Raw genomic sequence first — 21,562 nt, forward strand, 5'->3', positions numbered from 1 at the left:
GGCCGGCTCGGGAACAAATCTTACATACATGTGCAGTGGCGTGATCTGATGATTGAGGCCGGGGACGCACAGTGCTTCAAGCGAGGCGCCGTTACTACACAAAACTAGGGACGAGAAGACACTGGAAAAACTGGCTAAACACCCGTATTGTTGGCAAATACGATGGAGTTTTCTACCGTATAGCTACCGGACCACTAAGGTCCCTCCACCTTGTTGTGTCTCAGAGGCTCCTTCAGTGTCCGATGGTAAATGGTTGCTTGATTGATCGTACTCCCTCCTTCCTAAATAAAATTCGGATGCCTATAGTTTTCAGTAAAGATAAACTTTTTAAAGTTTAGAGAAACTATATATCAAAAAAATATCAAACTTTGGGATTATAAATGTCGACATAATATGAAATCATATTTCATAATGGTTCTAAAAAAAATTAAATGCACATAATATGAAATCATATTTCATAATGATTCTAAAAATATTGATTTGGGATTATAAATGTCAACATTTTTTTATAGTTGGTCAAACTTTGAGAAGTTTGACTTTATTCAAATATTATGGGCATTCTATTTTAGGATAAAGGGAGTACTAGGAGTGCAAACAGGTCGTTTTACATACCTTCAGTCAATTTTTAATTAATTTTGGTTGCAGTATCACTATAACTATCAAGATTGGAAACTTCAATATATATGTATAGAATTTTCTTGATTTCACCTAGGTATTATATATAGATAGTGAGTGGATTTGGTGATCAGGGGGATACGTGAGCACCCGGTTATCACCGTTGGATTTGGTCCACCATCGTTGGATTCTGCTACTCACTAACGGCCACTACCTCTCCGGCCTCCACCTCCACCTCGCCGGCCTCCACCTCGTGCATCTGAGGTCGCGCCAGTGTCTCCCCGGCAAAGCGCGTCGCCGTGCACCTTCCCCACGTCTCTCCGCCCTTCCACTCGACTCGCTGGACAGCGTCGATGCATGTACAGTGCTAACATCATTAGACACGTGTCGAGCAGAGAAGGGGTGCTCACGTATCCCCCTGATCACCAGGCTTCATCCGTATATAGATATATGCCACAATTATATTTGGTCACTTTGTCAATCATAGCTCCGCCATTACGGTCTACTGCTATAGATGTGTGTGATTATGTCTATGATGTATTTTGTGTTTCTAAAAAGAATTGAGTATCTTGAATACCACGTGACTATCCAAGCATCGCTTATCTCTGAACCTGCAGGAGGCATATGAATATATGGTATATGGGTGGGACACAAGTTTTTGATTGTTAAACGGAGAGAAAAATCATGTTACGTTTTAGGTGTTGAAATGTGTATGTAGTGACAAAAATTGATTGATTTTTTTTATTTTGTCTACAATGTAATTTCCTTCCAAGGTCAGGTGAACCATGTGAGTAGAGAGGCAAAATATGGTAGCTCATGCTTTACCTATGCCACCAAAGCGCAGCATGCACTATGCTGTTTGGTATTCCTCAACACTTAAGTTTGTTGCTCAAATATGCTATGCTTCAAAATGATTGTAAAAAGTCCGGTATCTAACAAAGCGCTCTCTTCGTAACTAGAAATAAAATTTGTATTACGGTATAATATTGGGTGGTCTACAACTGATGCAAGAATCTTCATAGTGTTTTCTAAATTTAAGCTAATTTTCAGTGAGATGATGCGATCGAATCTCGGTTGCAACCCATGTTGCAACTCATCAGTAGCACGAATCACGGAGAACTTTAACGATCTGAGGTATTTTCTCGGTTGCAACTTGCAACTCATGACTAAAACAAATCACGAGGCAATCGAACGGCCTGAAAGTAGTTTTCGTAGTTGCAACATTATATATAACTAGAAAATCTCAGTTGCAACCATTATTACAACTCATGCTACAATCTCTCTTTAAGCAGAAAGCATGTTCAAGCTCGATGATTAAAGTACTAGGGGCTCACAACACTATCGAGAAATGGCATTCGGCTCTTGAAAGTATTGGGTTGCCACGTTTCCTCTTAGCCAAACATGTGGGACTCTCTTTCAGTTCACATGGTATATAGCACGCAAGTATTCAGATAGGCTGGATATATTCGGAGCGAGTCGCCACAACGAATTGTAAAGCAACATCCAGACCATTGCTCACAATCCTATGGCGGCGGGAATGAACAAGCTGCGAAGGCATGAATCACGATGCAATCCTATGATCTAGAAGTTGACTGAAAATTAAGCTAACATGAATTAGCAAATTCATATTATAAAATTAGACATCCTTGGATATGACCGTCTTGGCAGCAATTCGGTCTAGAGAGATTGTCGGAATTATGGGGCAAAATGAATGTCGAAGAAGAAGAACCAACCAAAAACCAGAGGTGAAAAGTTACTCCAATAATTTCAGAATGCATGGTGTGATGGTGGCTAATCGGGAAGTAATGGCATGACCTCACTTTTTGTCGTCCCGTTCCTTTCTTTTGAGTTTATGGAAAACCCACTTGACATACGTTACGTTACACGAAGTATACATGCGCCGTATGTAACAAAAAATAACAAAAGACAAATAGTCGCTGACTGAGCACAGTTTTGTCGTCGACCCGACTCGGACCTACCGGAGACAGACCGCCGTAGACTGGACCAGCGTGACCTGCCATCTGACACGCGGGGCCAAACACACTAGTACTAGTACCACATACAGTACGTAGCGGAACAACGTGGGTCCACCAGCCTATGCTATGGCTAGCGCGTCCAAAACAACGAGGGGTGACGGCGAGTCGCTCGTGATCGTGATCGTGAGGGGTCGCGTTCGATGACACGGTGGGTCCACGTGCAGTTGGAAGGGCCTGCTTTCGCTGACGTCGTGATGGGGCCATGTACTGTTACCGAGTAAGTGAGCATGGGCTGGGTACTTTGGTTCTTTGCTGTGCGAGTTTATGTGTATCCCACGGTTGCTACGTGACCGCCGTCCGCGGATAAATTAATCATTATCGGAGTATTAACTTTAAAAAATAAATACCTACTACTCTCTCCATCCGTAAAAATATGTTAAAGATTGGTCCAAATTTGAAGTATCTATACTCCAAGGAGGCAATGAGTGTCTAGATACATTTAAATTTTAACGAACTTTAAACATCTTTTTATGGATAGAGGTAGTAATAGTATTATATAATACCTGTTGTATACACGATCGCATGTTTTTCGAAACAAATATTACGATTCACATATCAGAGCATATTTCAGGGCGTGTAAGATCATCACAACCGCGTCCCGTTCAGTACTCCTAAAATTCTTTGAGAAAGCTACTCTATTGCATATATCAAACATAATATAATGTCTAGCCGCGGCTCCCATCTTCTTGCGTTCGAAAGTGCGATCCACTACACTATCCGGTGTCACCGATACAACCCTATTTGCAAGGGTTTGTTGGGAGCGTCATAAACAAAGCGATGTCGATGCCACGCATGATATATACATGCGGGTCAGATTGTTCATTGGCACATAGGCTGATCATGGTTCACTAGACGGAGGAGAGCGAGACATTACGTCGTCGTGTATTCTCCACGTGGCGGGGTTATTGCGCACCACCGCGCTTATCTCCCCTTCCCGCATCTGCTTCCTGCCTCTATTTTCTGCCCAGAGCTTCCGCTATAAAGCTAGACCGCCGTTTGACGAGCAAAACCATGCTCACTTCTCGCTCCTTCCCGCCTCCCTCTCCCGCAAAGATGTCACACCAGTCACAAAAATGTCACACCGCCCACAAAGATGTCACACCGCCTACATGTGTACCACGTACATCATGCTCGCCACTTTGTCCAGCCGATGTCGAGCCCATTTCCACCAACTTCGAACGACGACGATGAGTTCTACTACAACGAGGAGGCAACGGACGAGGAGTTGTTACCGGTCGACCCAGAGTAAGCAGCGGTCCTCGTATCCTATGCTACCACACACCGGAAGAGGATCGTCATCGCTGTTGTCCTCGGGGGAGGTCTTTTACGGTGCAATTTACTAGTCCTATGGGTCAGTAGTATTGATTTATATGCACCGAGTTAATTTCAGGTGTATTTTCGGTATATCAATCCTCATAGGACTTTGATTTGATTTGTTACTGCCATAAGTGCAATCGGCCAGGCCGGCCATACGAACCGTTTTGCCCCTGCTCTCTCTCCCAGGCAGCCAGATCCCATCTCCACCGGCGGGAGATCTGGGCCCCTCTCCCTCCGCTTGCCGCTCCGGCGGCAGGAGGGGGAGGGGACCTCGTTCCTCCTCCGTTTTGTAGTTAGGGCTTGTCTGCTGTGGTGCGTCATTGGGGTGGTGGGAGCGGCGCCCGGGCAAATAAATCTGCCACAACTCCACTCCCACACCGGCGGCGACCTTCACTGCGGCGTCTCGGAGTTGTTGGCAAAGTGTGTTTGTCGATCTTTCAGGTCGGCAGCTTGGTCTTCTCGCCGTTCTTCAGATCTGGCGAGATCTGTTTCTCGACGTGTCACTGGCGTTTGTTGTTGTCCACGACGACGCTGGGGGCCGGGGCGAGGTGGTTCTTCTGGAGCCAAGATGTTGGTCCGGAGGTGGTGGATATGCCGTTCTTCTCCGACTTCGTCGATGGGAGGCGGCGTATCTTGGTCCAAGACAACACGGGGACGTCCCCCGGTCGACGTGCCACAGCGACATGTGCCTCGCAGCTTGCAGCAGGCCTGTTCATCGACTCACAAAGCCTCTTTGGCGATGGTGCTTTTTTGGATCTTGCAATGGTGGAGGCTCGGCGTCTCTTCTTGCGTTCGTCTCGGCGGCGGTGGATTTAGACGGCGGCCGCTGGCTATGGTGGTTGCAGGAAACTCTAAGGATCGTTTTGTATTTCTCGATCTTTTAGGATTTTATCTGCAAATTCAGGATAATCATTTTATCTCGGTTTGTCTTTTAGTTTCCACATATGTTGCTTTATGTAACTTGGTTTTCGATTAATGAAATATGTGGTTGCTCTAAAAAAAAAGTGCAATCGACCAGATAACAAATTTATATTCCAATGATATTTGCCATACATATGGCTCGATCAAGCCATCCTACGTCCCCTCCCCCCACCCCACCCCACCCCCCAAAAAAATGTTCTAGTGTGCACACACGAAAAGAAAGCACTGACTTTAGAGTTTGAAAACGTGTGGCTAGCATACGAGAACAAATCATCCAAGAATAATTATTTACTTGGATTATAGAATACAAAAAAAAATTGACAAGGATGAATTTCGAAATAGGGTAAAGATTAAGATCAACCTCTTGATGTATCAATCGGTCTCCTCCGCATCGTCATCCTCAACACATCTTGTCTCCTAAGGGCATCTCCAACAGGGCGATGTATTTTGGATGCACAAAATATCCACGCGTGTCCGTTTGTGTCGCCCTAAACGGTCGAAATCGATCGCGCGTTCATTTGCATCGGGGTGGTTCCAGTGGCACGACCCTTTTTTTTTTGATTTTGCATTTGTTTCAACATAAAAAACATAATTTACATAGTAAAAGCAAGGAACATAAAATATAAAACCTAAGAATGCATGCGCTTACTCATCGTCGTCGTCGATCAAGACGAGCTCTCCGGTGCCGGCCACGGCTAGTTGGCAAGCGGCGGAACATACGTCGGTGCCGCCGGTGGTGGTGGGGGTGGAGCAACCCACTCTAGTGGTGGAGCTGGAGCAGCCCACGCCGGTGGTGGAGGTGGAGCCACCCATGGGTTGTATGGCGGAGGTGAAGGCGGCGGTTGCACCCAGAGGTAGATGAGCCGTCAGCCGCCGCCAGGAAGGTGTATGTCTCGCCCGCCCGTGCACGGCGTCCAGTTCGTGTGCATGAGCCGCGCCACGTTGACGGGCAACAACACCATGTGTGTCCGCTCTGCCTTCTTGGTGCCGTTGTCGGACGCCTCAAAGTCGTTCTTCTTCTTTCCCATGGTGATGTGGTGGCGTATGGCGGTGAGGGGTGGAAGTGGAGGTGTCCGTGGTGTGGGCGATGCCAGGGATGATGCCGGTGGATTTTTAAGGCCGGACGCGCGCGGGACACGATGCCATTGATGGCGGCGCAGAAGTCCAACCGCCGCCCGCCAGTGCGCGTGCAGAAGAGGCAGGCGCGACATTGATGGCGAAGGTTGCGACGCAGATGCGGAAGCGATGACCGCCGAAGCGATGCGCTCGATACAGCCCTATGGCTCGCTGCCAGGTGGGCCCAGTGCAAAAGCGAGCGGTCACTTGGTGCATCCGCGCAGAGTCCACCGCGACGTTATCCCAGGTGCAAATATGCGCCGCATTTGCGTCGCTGCGGATGGTCCGGTCACTATGCATCGCCGCGCTGGATCTGGTTTCTGAGGCATTTTTGGCCCGTGCGGACGCAAACGATCATTCTGCGTCCGTTTGCGCCCTGTAAAGGCATCTCCAACGGAGCGACGCATCTCCAACAAGACAATACAAACATTTTTACCTCCGTTTAAAAAAGTCGTTCACAACACACAGCTTTGGCTAGAGGCAGCGCTACTCAGCACTATCGATTGAGATCTCATTAGATTTGACAATATCCGATTTAATCTTGTACGGATTTGTTTTTCCGTCTACTGAATTTGTGCTTAGTTGGAAAAATACTACTCCTCTTGTCAACAAGTATCAATCAATATAAACCATCCGATATTGCTAAGTGAACGGTTAGTATTTGCTTGTCCCTATCGTAAAAAGCCCCCCTCGGGGATACGAACGCGGCACTCTCGTGCCTCTCTTAGAGCATCTCCACTCGTCTCCCCGACGAGACACCCGAACGACGTTTTTTCCATCCGGACGGCGTAATTCGGCCCAGTCGCGCCCCCGGTTCCTCGTTTTCGTCCGGATTTGGGCCTAAATTCATCCGGCGATCCCACGCCATCCCCGGCCCCCCGGGGAGCTCTCGGGGACTCCGGACGAAACAAAAGCGCGCGAAACGGCGAGGAAACTTCCCGCGCGTCTGGTGGCCCCAACTTGTCGGCGAGAGACACCGATCGTTGTCCTCATCGCATCGTCTTCCGCGCGCTGTAAAAGCCTGCCGCCGGTCAGCATTCGCCGGCCGCGTAGCTTCCACGCGGCGAGTTAATGCCGTCGCCTCGGTATCACGCGCGCCTACCTCTATTTATCGCCGAACTACCGCGTCTGCCCCGCATTCACCTCACTCGTCTTCCACCAAATCTTCCCCGAACTCGAATGAGCAATGGCGAACGACGGTGCAGCCAACAACGGCTTCGGCCTCCACTCTCTCCACCAATGGGAGGGACGGCTCCTCCACGCGGCGGGCTACCCGGCGCCGCCGGACTTCCGCACACCGGGGGGATGGAGGCTGAGCGCAGGCGGCGTGCCGATCCCGCCGCCGCCAACGGGCGGTGCCGCACTCGAAGCGGCGATCGACGAGGTGCTCGTCACTCTCAGTGACGAGCAGCGCGCGGATCCGCATTTCTTCCCCGACAACCACGAGTCGTGGATCGCGTTCTTCCGGCGAAGGTATGAACGCGAACTGGCCTCCTACGACGGTCCTCCTCCTCCTCCGGCAAGGAACAACGCCGCCGGCCGCAAACGATGGTGGAGCGCGCCTAACCGCACCCTCGAGAATGTGCTCGCGCACATCGAGGACGGAAACTCACCCGTCCTGGGGATGCCACCGCCGGTGGCGGCTACCGGGTCGCGCCGGCACGGTAGTTCCTGGATGCCGAGGAGGATGGCGCCGTCCTCCTCCTCCTCTGGCTCGCGGTCGGCATCCAGATCCGGCGGGTCGCCGCCGGCCACCGTCAAGCAGGAGTGGGCGGCTCCTTCGACCATCAAGAAGGAACCGTCGTCGCCACTGCCGAGCAGATGGCGCAGTAGCGGCGCCCTCGTCATCCGCGACCAGCCGTCCTCTCCGCGAAGCGGGCGGAAGAGGAAGGCGTCGAAGAAGGAGGACGCTGATACGTCTCCGACGTATCGATAATTTCTTATGTTCCATGCCACATTATTGATGTTATCTACATGTTTTATGCACACTTTATGTCATATTCGTGCATTTTCTGGAACTAACCTATTAACAAGATGCCGAAGTGCCAGTTCCTGTTTTCTGCTGTTTTTGGTTTCAGAAATCCTAGTAACGAAATATTCTCGGAATCGGACGAAATCAACGCCCAAGTTCCTATTTTCACCGGAAGCATCCAGAACACCCGGGAAGGACCAGAGGGGGCACCGGGCCCCCAGGACCATAGGCCGGCGCGGCCCAGGCCCTGGCCGCGCCGCCCTATGGTGTCGTCGCCCTTCGACCCTCTGCGCCGCCTCTTCGCCTATTTAAAGCCCCTGGATCGAAAACCACGATACGTTCGGCGAAAACCACAGAAACCTTCCAGAGCCGCCGCCATCGCGACGCCAAGATCTGGGGGACAGGAGTCTCTGTTCCGGCACGCTGCCGGAGCGGGGAAGTGCCCCCGGAAGGCTTCTCCATCGACACCGCTGCCATTTCCACCGCCATCTTCATCACCGCTGCTGCTCCCATGAGGAGGGAGTAGTTCTCCATCGAGGCTCGGGGCTGTACCGGTAGCTATGTGGTTCATCTCTCCCATGTACCTCAATACAATAATCTCATGAGCTGCTTTACATGATTGAGATTCATATGAGTTTTGTATCACTACTATCTATGTGCTACTCTAGCAATGTTATTAAAGTAGTTTATTCCTCCTGCACGTGTGTAAAGGTGACAGTGTGTGCACCGTGTTAGTACTTGGTTTATGCTATGATCATGATCTCTTGTAGATTGCGAAGTTAACTATTGCTATGATAATATTGATGTGATCTATTCCTCCTACATATGCATGAAGGTGACAGTGTGCATGCTATGTTAGTACTTGGTTTAGTCTTTTGATCTATCTTACACTATAAGGTTACTTAAACATGAGCATTATTGTGGAGCTTGTTAACTCCGGCATTGAGGGTTCGTGTAATCCTACGCAATGTGTTCATCATCCAACAAAAGTGTAGAGTATGCATTTATCTATTCTGTTATGTGATCAATGTTGAGAGTGTCCACTAGTGAAAGTGTAATCCCTAGGCCTTGTTCCTAAATACTGCTGCGTTACTACTGCTTGTTTACTGTTTCACTGTGTTACTACTGCTGCAATACTACCACCATCAACTACACGCCAGCAAGCTATTTTCTGGCACCATTGCTACTGCTCATACTTATTTATACCACCTGTATTTCACTATCTCTTTGCCGAACTAGTGCACCTATTAGGTGTGTTGGGGACACAAGAGACTTCTTGCTTTGTGGTTGCAGGGTTGCATGAGAGGGATATCTTTGACCTCTTCCTCCCTGAGTTCGATAAACCTTGGGTGATCCAATTAAGGGAAAACTTGCTGCTGTTCTACAAACCTCTGCTCTTGGAGGCCCAACAACATCTCTGAGGAAAGGAGGGGAACGTAGACATCAAGCTATTTTAAAGGCGCCGTTGTCGGGAGGAAAGGTAAAAGGCACTCATACTTCGGTTCCAGGTTAAGTACTTTTCTGGCGCCATTGTGTTTGTGCTCGAAGCTATTTCCTTTAGATCCTGCAATTGCATCTTTTTGTTTCTTGTTTACACTAGTTAGGCATAATGGAAAACAACAAAAATATGAGAGATCTTTATGAACTTTATCTTGAATTAGGACATGATGTGTTTGAAGAGAGAATTAAAAAACCCATGGAACTTTATATGCATGCTAATGGGAATGTTATTAATATGACTGCTTTGAACACTATTGTTGCTAATGCTATGGAAAATTCTAAGCTTGGGGAAGCTGGTTTTGATGAGCTTGATCTTTTTAGTCCCCCAAGAATTGAGGAGAAAATTTACTTTGATGATACTTTGCCTCCTATTTATGATGATTATAATGATAGTAGTCTTTTGTTACCACCTGTTATGGAGGATGAATTTGATTATGATTACAATATGCCTCCTATATTTGATGATGAGAATAATAATGATAGCTACCTTGTTGAATTTGCTCCCACTACAACTAATAAAATTGACTATGCTTATGTGGAGAGTAATAATTTTATGCATGAGACTCATGATAAGAATGCTTTATGTGATAGTTATATTGTTGAGTTTGCTCATGATACTACTGAAAGTTATTATGAGAGAGGAAAATATGGTTGTAGAAATTTTCATGTTACTAAAACACCTCTCTATGTTCTAAATTTTTTGAAGCTACACTTGTTTTATCTTTCTATGCTTGTTGCATTATGCTTCTTGAACTTGTTTATTTACAAGATTACTTTTCATAGGAAGCATGTTAGACTTAAATTTGTTTTGAATTTGCCTCTTGATGCTCTCTTTTGCTTCAAATACTATTTCTTGCGAGTGCATCATTAAAACTGCTGAGCCCATCTTAATGGCTATAAAGAAAGAACTTCTTGGGAGATAACCCATGTGTTATTTTGCTACAGTAATTTGTTTTATATTTGTGTCTTGGAAGTTGTTTACTACTGTAGAAACCTCTCCTTATCTTAGTTTTGTGTTTTGTTGTGCCAAGTAAAGTCATTGATAGTAAGGTTCATACTAGATTTGGATTACTGCGCAGAAACAGATTTCTTTGCTGTCACGAATCTGGGCAAAATTCTCTGTAGGTAACTCAGAAAATTATGCCAATTTACGTGAGTGATCCTCAGATATGTACGCAACTTTCATTCAATTTGAGCGTTTTCATTTGAGCAAGTCTGGTGCCTCAATAAAATTCGTCTTTACGGACTGTTCTGTTTTGACAGATTCTGCCTTTTATTTCGCATTGCCTCTTTTGCTATGTGGGATGGATTTCTTTGTTCCATTGACTTTCAGTAGCTTTGTGCAATGTCCAGAAGTGTTAAGAATGATTGTGTCACCTCTGAACATGTGAATTTTTATTATGCACTAACCCTCTAATGAGTTGTTCTAAGTTTGGTGTGAAGGAAGTTTTCAAGGGTCAAGAGAGGAGGATGATATACTACGATCAAGAAGAGTGAAAAGTCTAAGCTTGGGGATGCCCCGGTGGTTCATCCCTGCATATTTCAAGAAGACTCAAGCGTCTAAGCTTGGGGATGCCCAAGGCATCCCCTTCTTCATCGACGAATTATCAGGTTCCTTCTCTTGAAACTATATTTTTATTCGGTCACATCTTATGTACTTTACTTGGAGCGTCTGTGTGCTTTTGTTTTAGTTTTTGTTTGAATAAATGCTTGTGTGGGAGAGAGACATGCTCCGCTGGTTCATATGAACACATGTGTTCTTAGCTTTTAATGTTCATGGCGAAGGTTGAAACTGCTTCGTTAATTGTTATATGGTTGGAAACGGGAAATGCTACATGTAGTAATTGGTAGAATGTCTTGAATAATGTGATACTTGGCAATTGTTGTGCTCATGTTTAAGCTCTTGCATCATATACTTTTCACCTATAAATGAATAACTACATAGAGCTTGGTAAAATTTGGTTTGCATAATTGGTCTCTCTAAAGTCTAGATAATTTCTAGTGTTGAGTTTGAACAACAAGGAAGACGGTGTAGAGTCTTATAATGTTTACAATATGTCTTTTATGTGAGTTTTGCTGCACCGGTTCATCCTTGTGTTTGTTTCAAATAACCTTGCTAGCCTAAACCTTGTATCGAGAGGGAATACTTCTCATGCATCCAAATACTTGAGCCAACCACTATGCCATTTGTGTCCACCATACCTACCTACTACATGGTATTTCTCCGCCATTCCAAAGTAAATTGCTTGAGTGCTACCTTTAAACAATTCAAAATTTATCACCTCTGATTTGTGTCAATGTTTTATAGCTCATGAGGAAGTATGTGGTGTTTATCTTTCAATCTTGTTGGGAAACTTTCACCAATGGACTAGTGGCTTCATCCGCTTATCCAATAATTTTGCAAAAAGAGCTGGCAATGGGATTCCCAGTCCCAAATTAATTAATAAAAATAGACACTCCTCCATGGTATGTGATTGATGGACGGCACCCGAAGGATTCGGTTAGCCATGGCTTGAGAAAGCAAAGGTGGGGAGGAGTGTCATCATAATAAAACTAAAATAAAAAGGCACTCCTTCATGGTATGAGATTGTTGGCAGGCACCCGAGGATTCGGTTAGCCATGGTTTGTGAAAGAAAGGTTGGAAGGAGTGCCACCCAAAAATAAAAATAATTCATGGGAGCCGCTCTTTGAAGGTTTGTCTGGCAAGGGGGTTAGAGTACCCGCTACCATTCGTTGACAACAACATACACCTCTCAAAACTTTATTTTTATGCTCTCTTTATGTTTTCAAAATAAAAGCTCTAGCACAAATATAGCAATCGATGCTTTCCTCTTTGAAGGACCATTCTTTTACTTTTATTGTTGAGTCAGTTCACCTATTTCTCTCCATCTCAAGAAGCAAACACTTGTGTGAACTGTGCATTGATTCCTACATATTTGCATATTGCATTTGTTATATTGCTTTGCATTGATAACTATCCATGAGATATACATGTTATAAGTTGAAAGCAACCGCTGAAACTTCATCTTCCTTTGTGTTGCTTCAATACCTCTACTTTGAATTATTGCTTTATGAGTTAACTCTTATGCAAGACTTATTGATGCTTGTCTTGAAGTACTATTCATGAAAAGTCTTTGCTTTATGATTCAGTTGTTTACTCATGTCATTACCATTGTCTTGGATTGCTGCATTCATTACATATGCTTTACAAATAGTATGATCAAGTTTATGATGGCATGTCACTCCAGAAATTATCTTTGTTATCGTTTTACCTGCTCGGGACGAGCAGAACTAAGCTTGGGGATGCTGATACGTCTCCGACGTATCGATAATTTCTTATGTTCCATGCCACATTATTGATGTTATCTACATGTTTTATGCACACTTTATGTCATATTCGTGCATTTTCTGGAACTAACCTATTAACAAGATGCCGAAGTGCCGGTTCTGTTTTCTCGCTGTTTTTGGTTTCGAAATCCTAGTAACGAAATATTCTCGGAATCGGACGAAATCAACGCCCAAGTTCCTATTTTCACCGGAAGCATCCGAACACCGGGAAGGACCAGAGGGGGCACTGGGCCCCGGACCATAGGCCGGCGCGGCCCAGGCCCCGGCCGCGCCGCCCTATGGTGTCGTCGCCCTTCGACCCTCCTGCGCCGCCTCTTCGCCTATTTAAAGCCCCTGGATCGAAAACCACGATACGTTCGGCGAAAACCACAGAAACCTTCGCAGCCGCCGCCATCGCGACGCCAAGATCCGGGGGACAGAGTCTCTGTTCCCGCACGCTCGCCGAGCGGGGAAGTGCCCCGGAAGGCTTCTCCATCGACACCGCTGCCATCTCCACCGCCATCTTCATCACCGCTTGCTCCCCTGAGGAGGGAGTAGTTCTCCATCGAGGCTCGGGGCTGTACCGGTAGCTATGTGGTTCATCTCTCCCATGTACCTCAATACAATAATCTCATGAGCTGCTTTACATGATTGAGATTCATATGAGTTTTGTATCACTACTATCTATGTGCTACTCTAGCAATGTTATTAAAGTAGTGTATTCCTCCTGCACGTGTGTAAAGGTGACAGTGTGTGCACCGTGTTAGTACTTGGTTTATGCTATGATCATGATCTCTTGTAGATTGCGAAGTTAACTATTGCTATGATAATATTGATGTGATCTATTCCTCCTACATATGCATGAAGGTGACAGTGTGCATGCTATGTTAGTACTTGGTTTAGTCTTTTGATCTATCTTACACTATAAGGTTACTTAAACATGAGCATTATTGTGGAGCTTGTTAACTCCGGCATTGAGGGTTCGTGTAATCCTACGCAATGTGTTCATCATCCAACAAAAGTGTAGAGTATGCATTTATCTATTCTGTTATGTGATCAATGTTGAGAGTGTCCACTAGTGAAAGTGTAATCCCTAGGCCTTGTTCCTAAATACTGCTGCGTTACTACTGCTTGTTTACTATTTCACTGTGTTACTACTGCTGCAATACTACCACCATCAACTACACGCCAGCAAGCTATTTTCTGGCACCGTTGCTACTGCTCATACTTATTTATACCACATGTATTTCACTATCTCTTCGCCGAACTAGTGCACCTATTAGGTGTGTTGGGGACACAAGAGACTTCTTGCTTTGTGGTTGCAGGGTTGCATGAGAGGGATATCTTTGACCTCTTCCTCCCTGAGTTCGATAAACCTTGGGTGATCCACTTAAGGGAAAACTTGCTGCTGTTCTACAAACCTCTGCTCTTGGAGGCCCAACACTGTCTACAGGAAAGGAGGGGGAACGTAGACATCAGACGCCACAAACCAGCTGGCCGAGGAGGAGGCGAGGCGCGCGGAGGACGCCGCGGTGGCGGAGGCGATCGCCAGGTCGCTGAAGGACCTGGTGCCCGCCGACAACGCCCTCCCCGAAGACGCCGCACTGGAGTGGTCCAGGCGGGACTGGGAGCGCGAGGAGGCGGAGCAGCAACGGTGGCTGCTAGATCTGGCTGCCGCGCGTCAACGCGCCGTCCGCGCCGCCACACCATCCGCCGCTAGGAACGTTGCGCCCAGGGAGGTGGTCAAGGTCGAGGATAGCAGCGACGACGACATGTACCGTCCGTCGCCGCCACGCGCTGGCGACGCTGGCCAGGGCACGAGCCGCTGGTACGAGGCTCCGCCGCCCCAGGACAACGCCGGCTCCAGCGACGACGACGACGGCGGCGACTACACGTCGTTCTACCGCCATTTCGGCATGTAGTAGGCCGTTCTGTAGTTTAAATTTTAGTTTGCCATCGCCAAATTCAAATATATGTTCGAATTCGGCCTACTTATGTATGAACTCGCCTCTATATGTTAAATATCATTAAATTTCGCTTATGTTTGAACGAACTCGCCAATTTTGTCTGAATTCGCCGAAGTCCGTTATGTTAGAGTATATATCTGTATATTGTAGTTTCCCCATATGTTAGGGGGCTTCCTGCATATTTGCACCTGTACATGTACTATATATTGTGGCCTTTGGCCCCCTGGTAATACAACACGCATATTCCTCTAACATGGTATCAGAGCAAAATAATTGATCCTCTAGTCTAGTACGTGTTCCGGCCGCGATCTTCTCCGTGCGTGGCCGCCGGCCGCCCGCCTTCCCCGCCGGCCGTCACCCCTCCTCCGGCCGCCTCCCGCTGCTGGCCGCCCGCGCGTCCCGCGCGTGGAGATCCCGGCTGCCGTCCGCCCGTCGCCTGCTGCCTGCTGCAATCTCCCTGCTTCCCGTGCTCTTCCCTGCTTGGCCGCCCGATCCGCGCTCCAACCCGTGATCTCCCGAGGCAGGCAGTCCTGGTTCTGCTCCAGGCCCACCAGATCGCCCCGACGCAGCTTCGCTCCGGTCGCGATCTGAGATCGATCTGACTTCCGTCTGAAGCAAAAGCAAAAGCAAAAAAAAAAAAAAAACAAGCAAAAAAAAAAGAGCTATGTCTTTAGCTGATCCCGCCCCTTTTTTGGGCCCACCTTCGGTACTTGGTATTTGTCCGCTGCCTCCGTGCATGACTGCTAGCTATTCTTCGTCGCCGTTTGCGGCCTCTTCACGCGGCTCTTCCCGCGCTTCACCGACTTCGTCTACGTCGGCTCGCCGCTCTTCACCGACTTTCGCGGCCTCTTCCCGCGGCTCTGGCCGTGCTTCGCCGATTTTGTCTCCCTCGGTCTGCCGCTCTACATCGACTTTTGCGGCCTCTTCACGCGGCTCTGCCCGCGCTTCGCCGATGATACGTCTCCGACGTATCGATAATTTCTTGTGTTCCATGCCACATTATTGATGATATCTACATGTTTTATGCACACTTTATGTCATATTCGTGCATTTTCTGGAACTAACCTATTAACAAGATGCCGAAGAGCCGATTCTTTGTTTTACTGTTTTTGGTTTCAGAAATCCTAGTAAGGAAATATTCTCGGAATTGGACGAAATCAACGCCCAGGGTCCTATTTTGCCACGAAGCTTCCAGAAGACCGAAGAGGAGACGAAGTGGGGCCACGAGGTGGCCACACCCTAGGGCGGCGCGGCCCAGGCCCTGGCCGCGCCGGCCTGTGGTGTGGGGCCCTCGTGCCGCCTCTTGACCTGCCCTTCCGCCTACTTAAAGCCTCCATCGCGAAACCCCCAGTACCGAGAGCCACGATACGGAAAACCTTCCAGAGACGCCGCCGCCGCCAATCCCATCTCGGGGGATTCAGGAGATCGCCTCCAGCACCCTGCCGGAGAGGGGAATCATCTCCCGGAGGACTCTACGCCGCCATGGTCACCTCCGGAGTGATGTGTGAGTAGTCTACCCCTGGACTATGGGTCCATAGCAGTAGCTAGATGGTTGTCTTCTCCCCATTGTGCTTAATTGTCGGGTCTTGTGAGCTGCCTAACATGATCAAGATCATCTATCTGTAATTCTATATGTTGCATTTGTTGGGATCCGATGAATAGAGAATACTATGTTATGTTGATTATCAATTCATGTCTATGTGTTGTTTATGATCTTGCATGCTCTCCGTTATTAGTAGATGCTTTGGCCAAGTTGATGCTAGTAACTCCAAGAGGGAGTATTTATGCTCGATAGTGGGTTCATGTCTCCGTGAATCTGGAGGAGTGACAAGAACCTCTAAGGTGATGGATGTCTTTGTTGCAGTAGGGATAAAACATTGGTGCTATGTTCGAGGATGTAGTCACGATTACATTACGCGCAATACTTAATGCAATTGTCTGTTGTTAGCAACTTAATACCGGAGGGGTTCGGATGATAACTTTGAAGGTGGACTTTTTAGGCATAGATGCATGCTGGATAGCGGTCTATGTACTTTGTCGTAATGCCCAATTAAATCTCACAATACTCATCATAATATGTATGTGCATGGTCATGCCCTCTTTATTTGTCAATTGCCCAACTGTAATTTGTTCACCCAACATGCTGTTTATCTTATGGGAGAGACACCTCTAGTGAAATGTGGACCCCGGTCCAATTCTCTATACTGAAATACAATCTACTGCAATATTGTTCTACTGTTTTCTGCAAACAATCATCATCCACACTATACATCTAATCCTTTGTTACAGCAAGCCGGTGAGATTGACAACCTCACTGTTTCGTTGGGGCAAAGTACTTTGGTTGTGTTGTGCAGGTTCCACGTTGGCGCCGGAATCTCTGGTGTTGCGCCGCACTACATCCCGCCGCCATCAACCTTCAACGTGCTTCTTGACTCCTACTGGTTCGATTAAACCTTGGTTTCTTACTGAGGGAAACTTGCCGCTGTGCGCATCACACCTTCCTCTTGGGGTTCCCAACGGACGTGTTAACTGCACGCATCAAGCAAATTTCTGGCGCCGTTGCCGGGGAACGTAAAGCTACAATACAGGGATTTCCTCCCTCGTCAACCACGCGTCAGTTGTAGGCAGTCAAGCAAATTTCTGGCGCCGTTACCGGGGAGATCAAGATACACTGCAAGGGGAGTCTCCACTTCCCAATCTCTTTACTTTGTTTTTTCTTGCTTAGTTTTATTTACTACTTTGTTTGCTGCACTAAATCAAAATACAAAAAAATTAGTTACTAGTTTTACTTTATTTGCTATCTTGTTTGCTATATCAAAAACACAAAAAAAATTAGTTACTTGCATTTACTTTATCTAGTTTGCTTTATTTACTACTGCTAAAATGGCCACCCCTGAAAATACTAAGTTGTGTGACTTCACAACCACAAATAATAATGATTTCTTATGCACACCTATTGCTCCACCTGCTACTACAGCAGAATTCTTTGAAATTAAACCTGCTTTACTGAATCTTGTTATGCGAGAGCAATTTTCTGGTGTTAGTTCTGATGATGCTGCTGCTCATCTTAATAATTTTGTTGAATTGTGTGAAATGCAAAAATATAAAGATGTAGATGGTGACATTATAAAATTAAAATTATTCCCTTTCTCATTAAGAGGAAGAGCTAAAGATTGGTTGCTATCTCTGCCTAAGAATAGTATTGATTCATGGACTAAATGCAAGGATGCTTTTATTGGTAGATATTATCCCCCTGCTAAAATTATATCTTTGAGGAGTAGCATAATGAATTTTAAACAATTAGATACTGAGCATGTTGCACAAGCATGGGAAAGAATGAAATCTTTGGTTAAAAATTGCCCAACCCATGGACTGACTACTTGGATGATCATCCAAACCTTTTATGCAGGACTGAATTTTTCTTCGCGGAACCTATTGGATTCAGCTGCTGGAGGTACCTTTATGTCCATCACTCTTGGTGAAGCAACAAAGCTTCTTGATAATATGATGATCAACTACTCTGAATGGCACACGGAAAGAGCTCCACAAGGTAAGAAGGTAAATTCTTTCGAAGAAACTTCTTCCTTGAGTGATAAGATTGATGCTATTATGTCTATGCTTGTGAATGATAGGACTAATATTGATCCTAATAATGTTCCGTTAGCTTCATTGGTTGCCCAAGAATAACATGTTGATGTAAACTTCATTAAAAATAATAATTTCAACAACAATGCTTATCGGAACAATTCTAGTAATAACTATAGGCCATATCCTTATAATAATGGTAACGGTTATGCTAATTCTTATGGGAATTCTTACAGTAATAATAGGAACACACCCCCTGTACTTGAAGCCATGCTTAAAGAATTTATTAGTACACAAACTGCTTTTAACAAATCTGTTGAAGAAAAGCTTGGGAAAATTGATATACTTGCTTCTAAAGTTGATAGTCTTGCCTCTGATGTTGATCTTTTGAAATCGAAAGTTATGCCTAATAGGGATATTGAAAATAAAATTGTTACTACAGCAAATGCCATCCAAGTTAGAATTAATGAGAATATAAGATTGATGGCCGAATTGCGTGCTAGGTGGGATAGAGAAGAAAATGAAAAACTAGCTAAAGAGAAGAATGTAGCTAAAGTTTGGACTATTACCACCACAAGTAATGTTGATTCTTCACATGTTGCTGCACCTCCTACTATTAATGGTAAAATAATTGGTGTTGGCAATGTTTCTACTCCTAGTGCAAAGCGTACAAAACTGCACTGAAAGCGCTAAAACTGCTGAAACTGCCTGTGATAAAACTGCTGAAATTTTTTCCAACATTGGGGATGATGATCCCATTGCTTTAGATTATAATGGTTTGAATTTTGATGATTGCCACATCTCTGAAGTTATAAAGTTCTTGCCAAAACTTGCTAAAAGTCCTAATGCTAGTGCTATAAATTTGGCTTTCACACAACATATTACAAATGCTCTCATAAAAGCTAGAGAAGAGAAACTAGAGCGCGAAGCCTCTATTCCTAGAAAGCTAGAGGATGGTTGGGAGCCCATCATTAAGACGAAGGTTAAAGATTTTGATTGTAATGCTTTATGTGATCTTGGTGCAAGTATTTCCGTTATGCCTAAGAAAATCTATAATATGCTTGACTTGCCACCGCTGAAAAATTGTTATTTGGATGTTAATCTTGCTGACCATTCTACAAAGAAACCTTTGGGGAAAGTTGATAATGTTCGCATTACCGTTAACAATAACCTTGTCCCCGTTGATTTTGTTGTCTTGGATATTGAATGCAATGCATCTTGCCCCATTATATTGGGAAGACCTTTTCTTCGAACTGTTGGTGCTACTATTGATATGAAGGAAGGTAATATTAAATATCAATTTCCTCTCAAGAAAGGTATGGAACACTTCCCTAGAAAGAGAATGAAGTTACCTTTTGTATTCTATTATTAGAACAAATTATGATGTTGACACTTCGTCTCTTGATAATACTTGATACACACTTTCTGCGCCTAGCTGAAAGGCGTTAAAGAAAAGCGCTTATGAGAGACAACCCATGGTTTTTACTACAGTACTTTGTTTTTATTTTGTGTCTTGGAAGTTGTTTACTACTGTAGCAACCTCTCCTTATCTTAGTTTAGTGTTTTGTTGTGCCAAGTAAAGTCGTTGATAGTAAAGTTCATACTAGATTTGGATTACTGCGCAGAAACAGATTTCTTTTCTGTCACGAATCTGGGCTGTTTTCTCTGTAGGTAACTCAGAAAATTATGCCAATTTACGTGAGTGATCCTCAGATATGTACTCAACTTTCATTCAATTTGAGCATTTTCATTTGAGCAAGTCTGGTGCCTCGATAAAATTCGTCAATACGAACTGTTCTGTTTTGACAGATTCTGCCTTTTATTTCGCATTGCCTCTTTTGCTATGTTGGATGAATTTCTTTGATCCATTAATGTCCAGTAGTTTTATGCAATGTCCAAAAGTGTTAAGAATGATTGTGTCACCTCTGAACATGTTAATTTTTATTGTCCACTAACCCTCTAATGAGTTGTTCTAAGTTTGGTGTGGAGGAAGTTTTCAAGGATCAAGAGAGGGAGATGATACAACATGATCAAGGAGAGTGAAAGCTCTAAGCTTGGGGATGCCCCGGTGGTTCACCCCTGCATATTCTAAGAAGACTCAAGCGTCTAAGCTTGGGGATGCCCAAGGCATCCCCTTCTTCATCGACAACATTATCAGGTTCCTCCCCTGAAACTATATTTTTATTCCATCACATCTTATGTGCTTTGCTTGGAGCGTCGGTTTGTTTTTGTTTTTTGTTTTGTTTGAATAAAATGGATCCTAGCATTCACTTTGTGGGAGAGAGACACGCTCCGCTGTTGCATATGGACAAGTATGTCCTTAGGCTCTACTCATAATATTCATGGCGAAGTTTCTTCTTCGTTAAATTGTTATATGGTTGGAATTGGAAAATGATGCATGTAGTAATTGCTAAAATGTCTTGGATAATGTGATACTTGGCAATTGTTGTGCTCATGTTTAAGCTCTTGCATCATATACTTTGCACCCATTAATGGAGAAATACATAGAGCATGCTAAAATTTGGTTTGCATATTTGGTCTCTCTAAGGTCTAGATAATATCTAGTATTGAGTTTTGAACAACAAGGAAGACGGTGTAGATTCTTATAATGTTTACAATATGTCTTTTATGTGAGTTTTGCTGCACCGGTTCATCCTTGTGTTTGTTTCAAATAAGCCTTGCTAGCCTAAACCTTGTATCGAGAGGGAATACCTCTCATGCATCCAAAATACTTGAGCCAACCACTATGCCATTTGTGTCCACCATACCTACCTACTAAATGGTATTTCTCCGTCATTCCAAAGTAAATTGCTTGAGTGCTACCTTTAAAATTCTATCATTCACCTTTGCAATATATAGCTCATGGGACAAATAGCTTAAAAACTATTGTGGTATTGAATATGTACTTATGCACTTTATCTCTTATTAAGTTGCTTGTTGTGCGATAACCATGTTTCTGGGGACGCCATCAACTATTCTTTGTTGAATATCATGTGAGTTGCTATGCATGTTCGTCTTGTCTGAAGTAAGGGAGATCTACCACCTTATGGTTAAGCATGCATATTGTTAGAGAAGAACATTGGGCCGCTAACTAAAGCCATGATCCATGGTGGAAGTTTCAGTTTTGGACATATATCCTCAATCTCATATGAGAATAATAATTGTTGCCACATCCTTATGCATTAAAGAGGAGTCCATTATCTGTT

Source organism: Lolium perenne, chromosome 1, assembly GCF_019359855.2.
Source record: "Lolium perenne isolate Kyuss_39 chromosome 1, Kyuss_2.0, whole genome shotgun sequence".
Taxonomy (NCBI): Eukaryota; Viridiplantae; Streptophyta; class Magnoliopsida; order Poales; family Poaceae; genus Lolium; species Lolium perenne.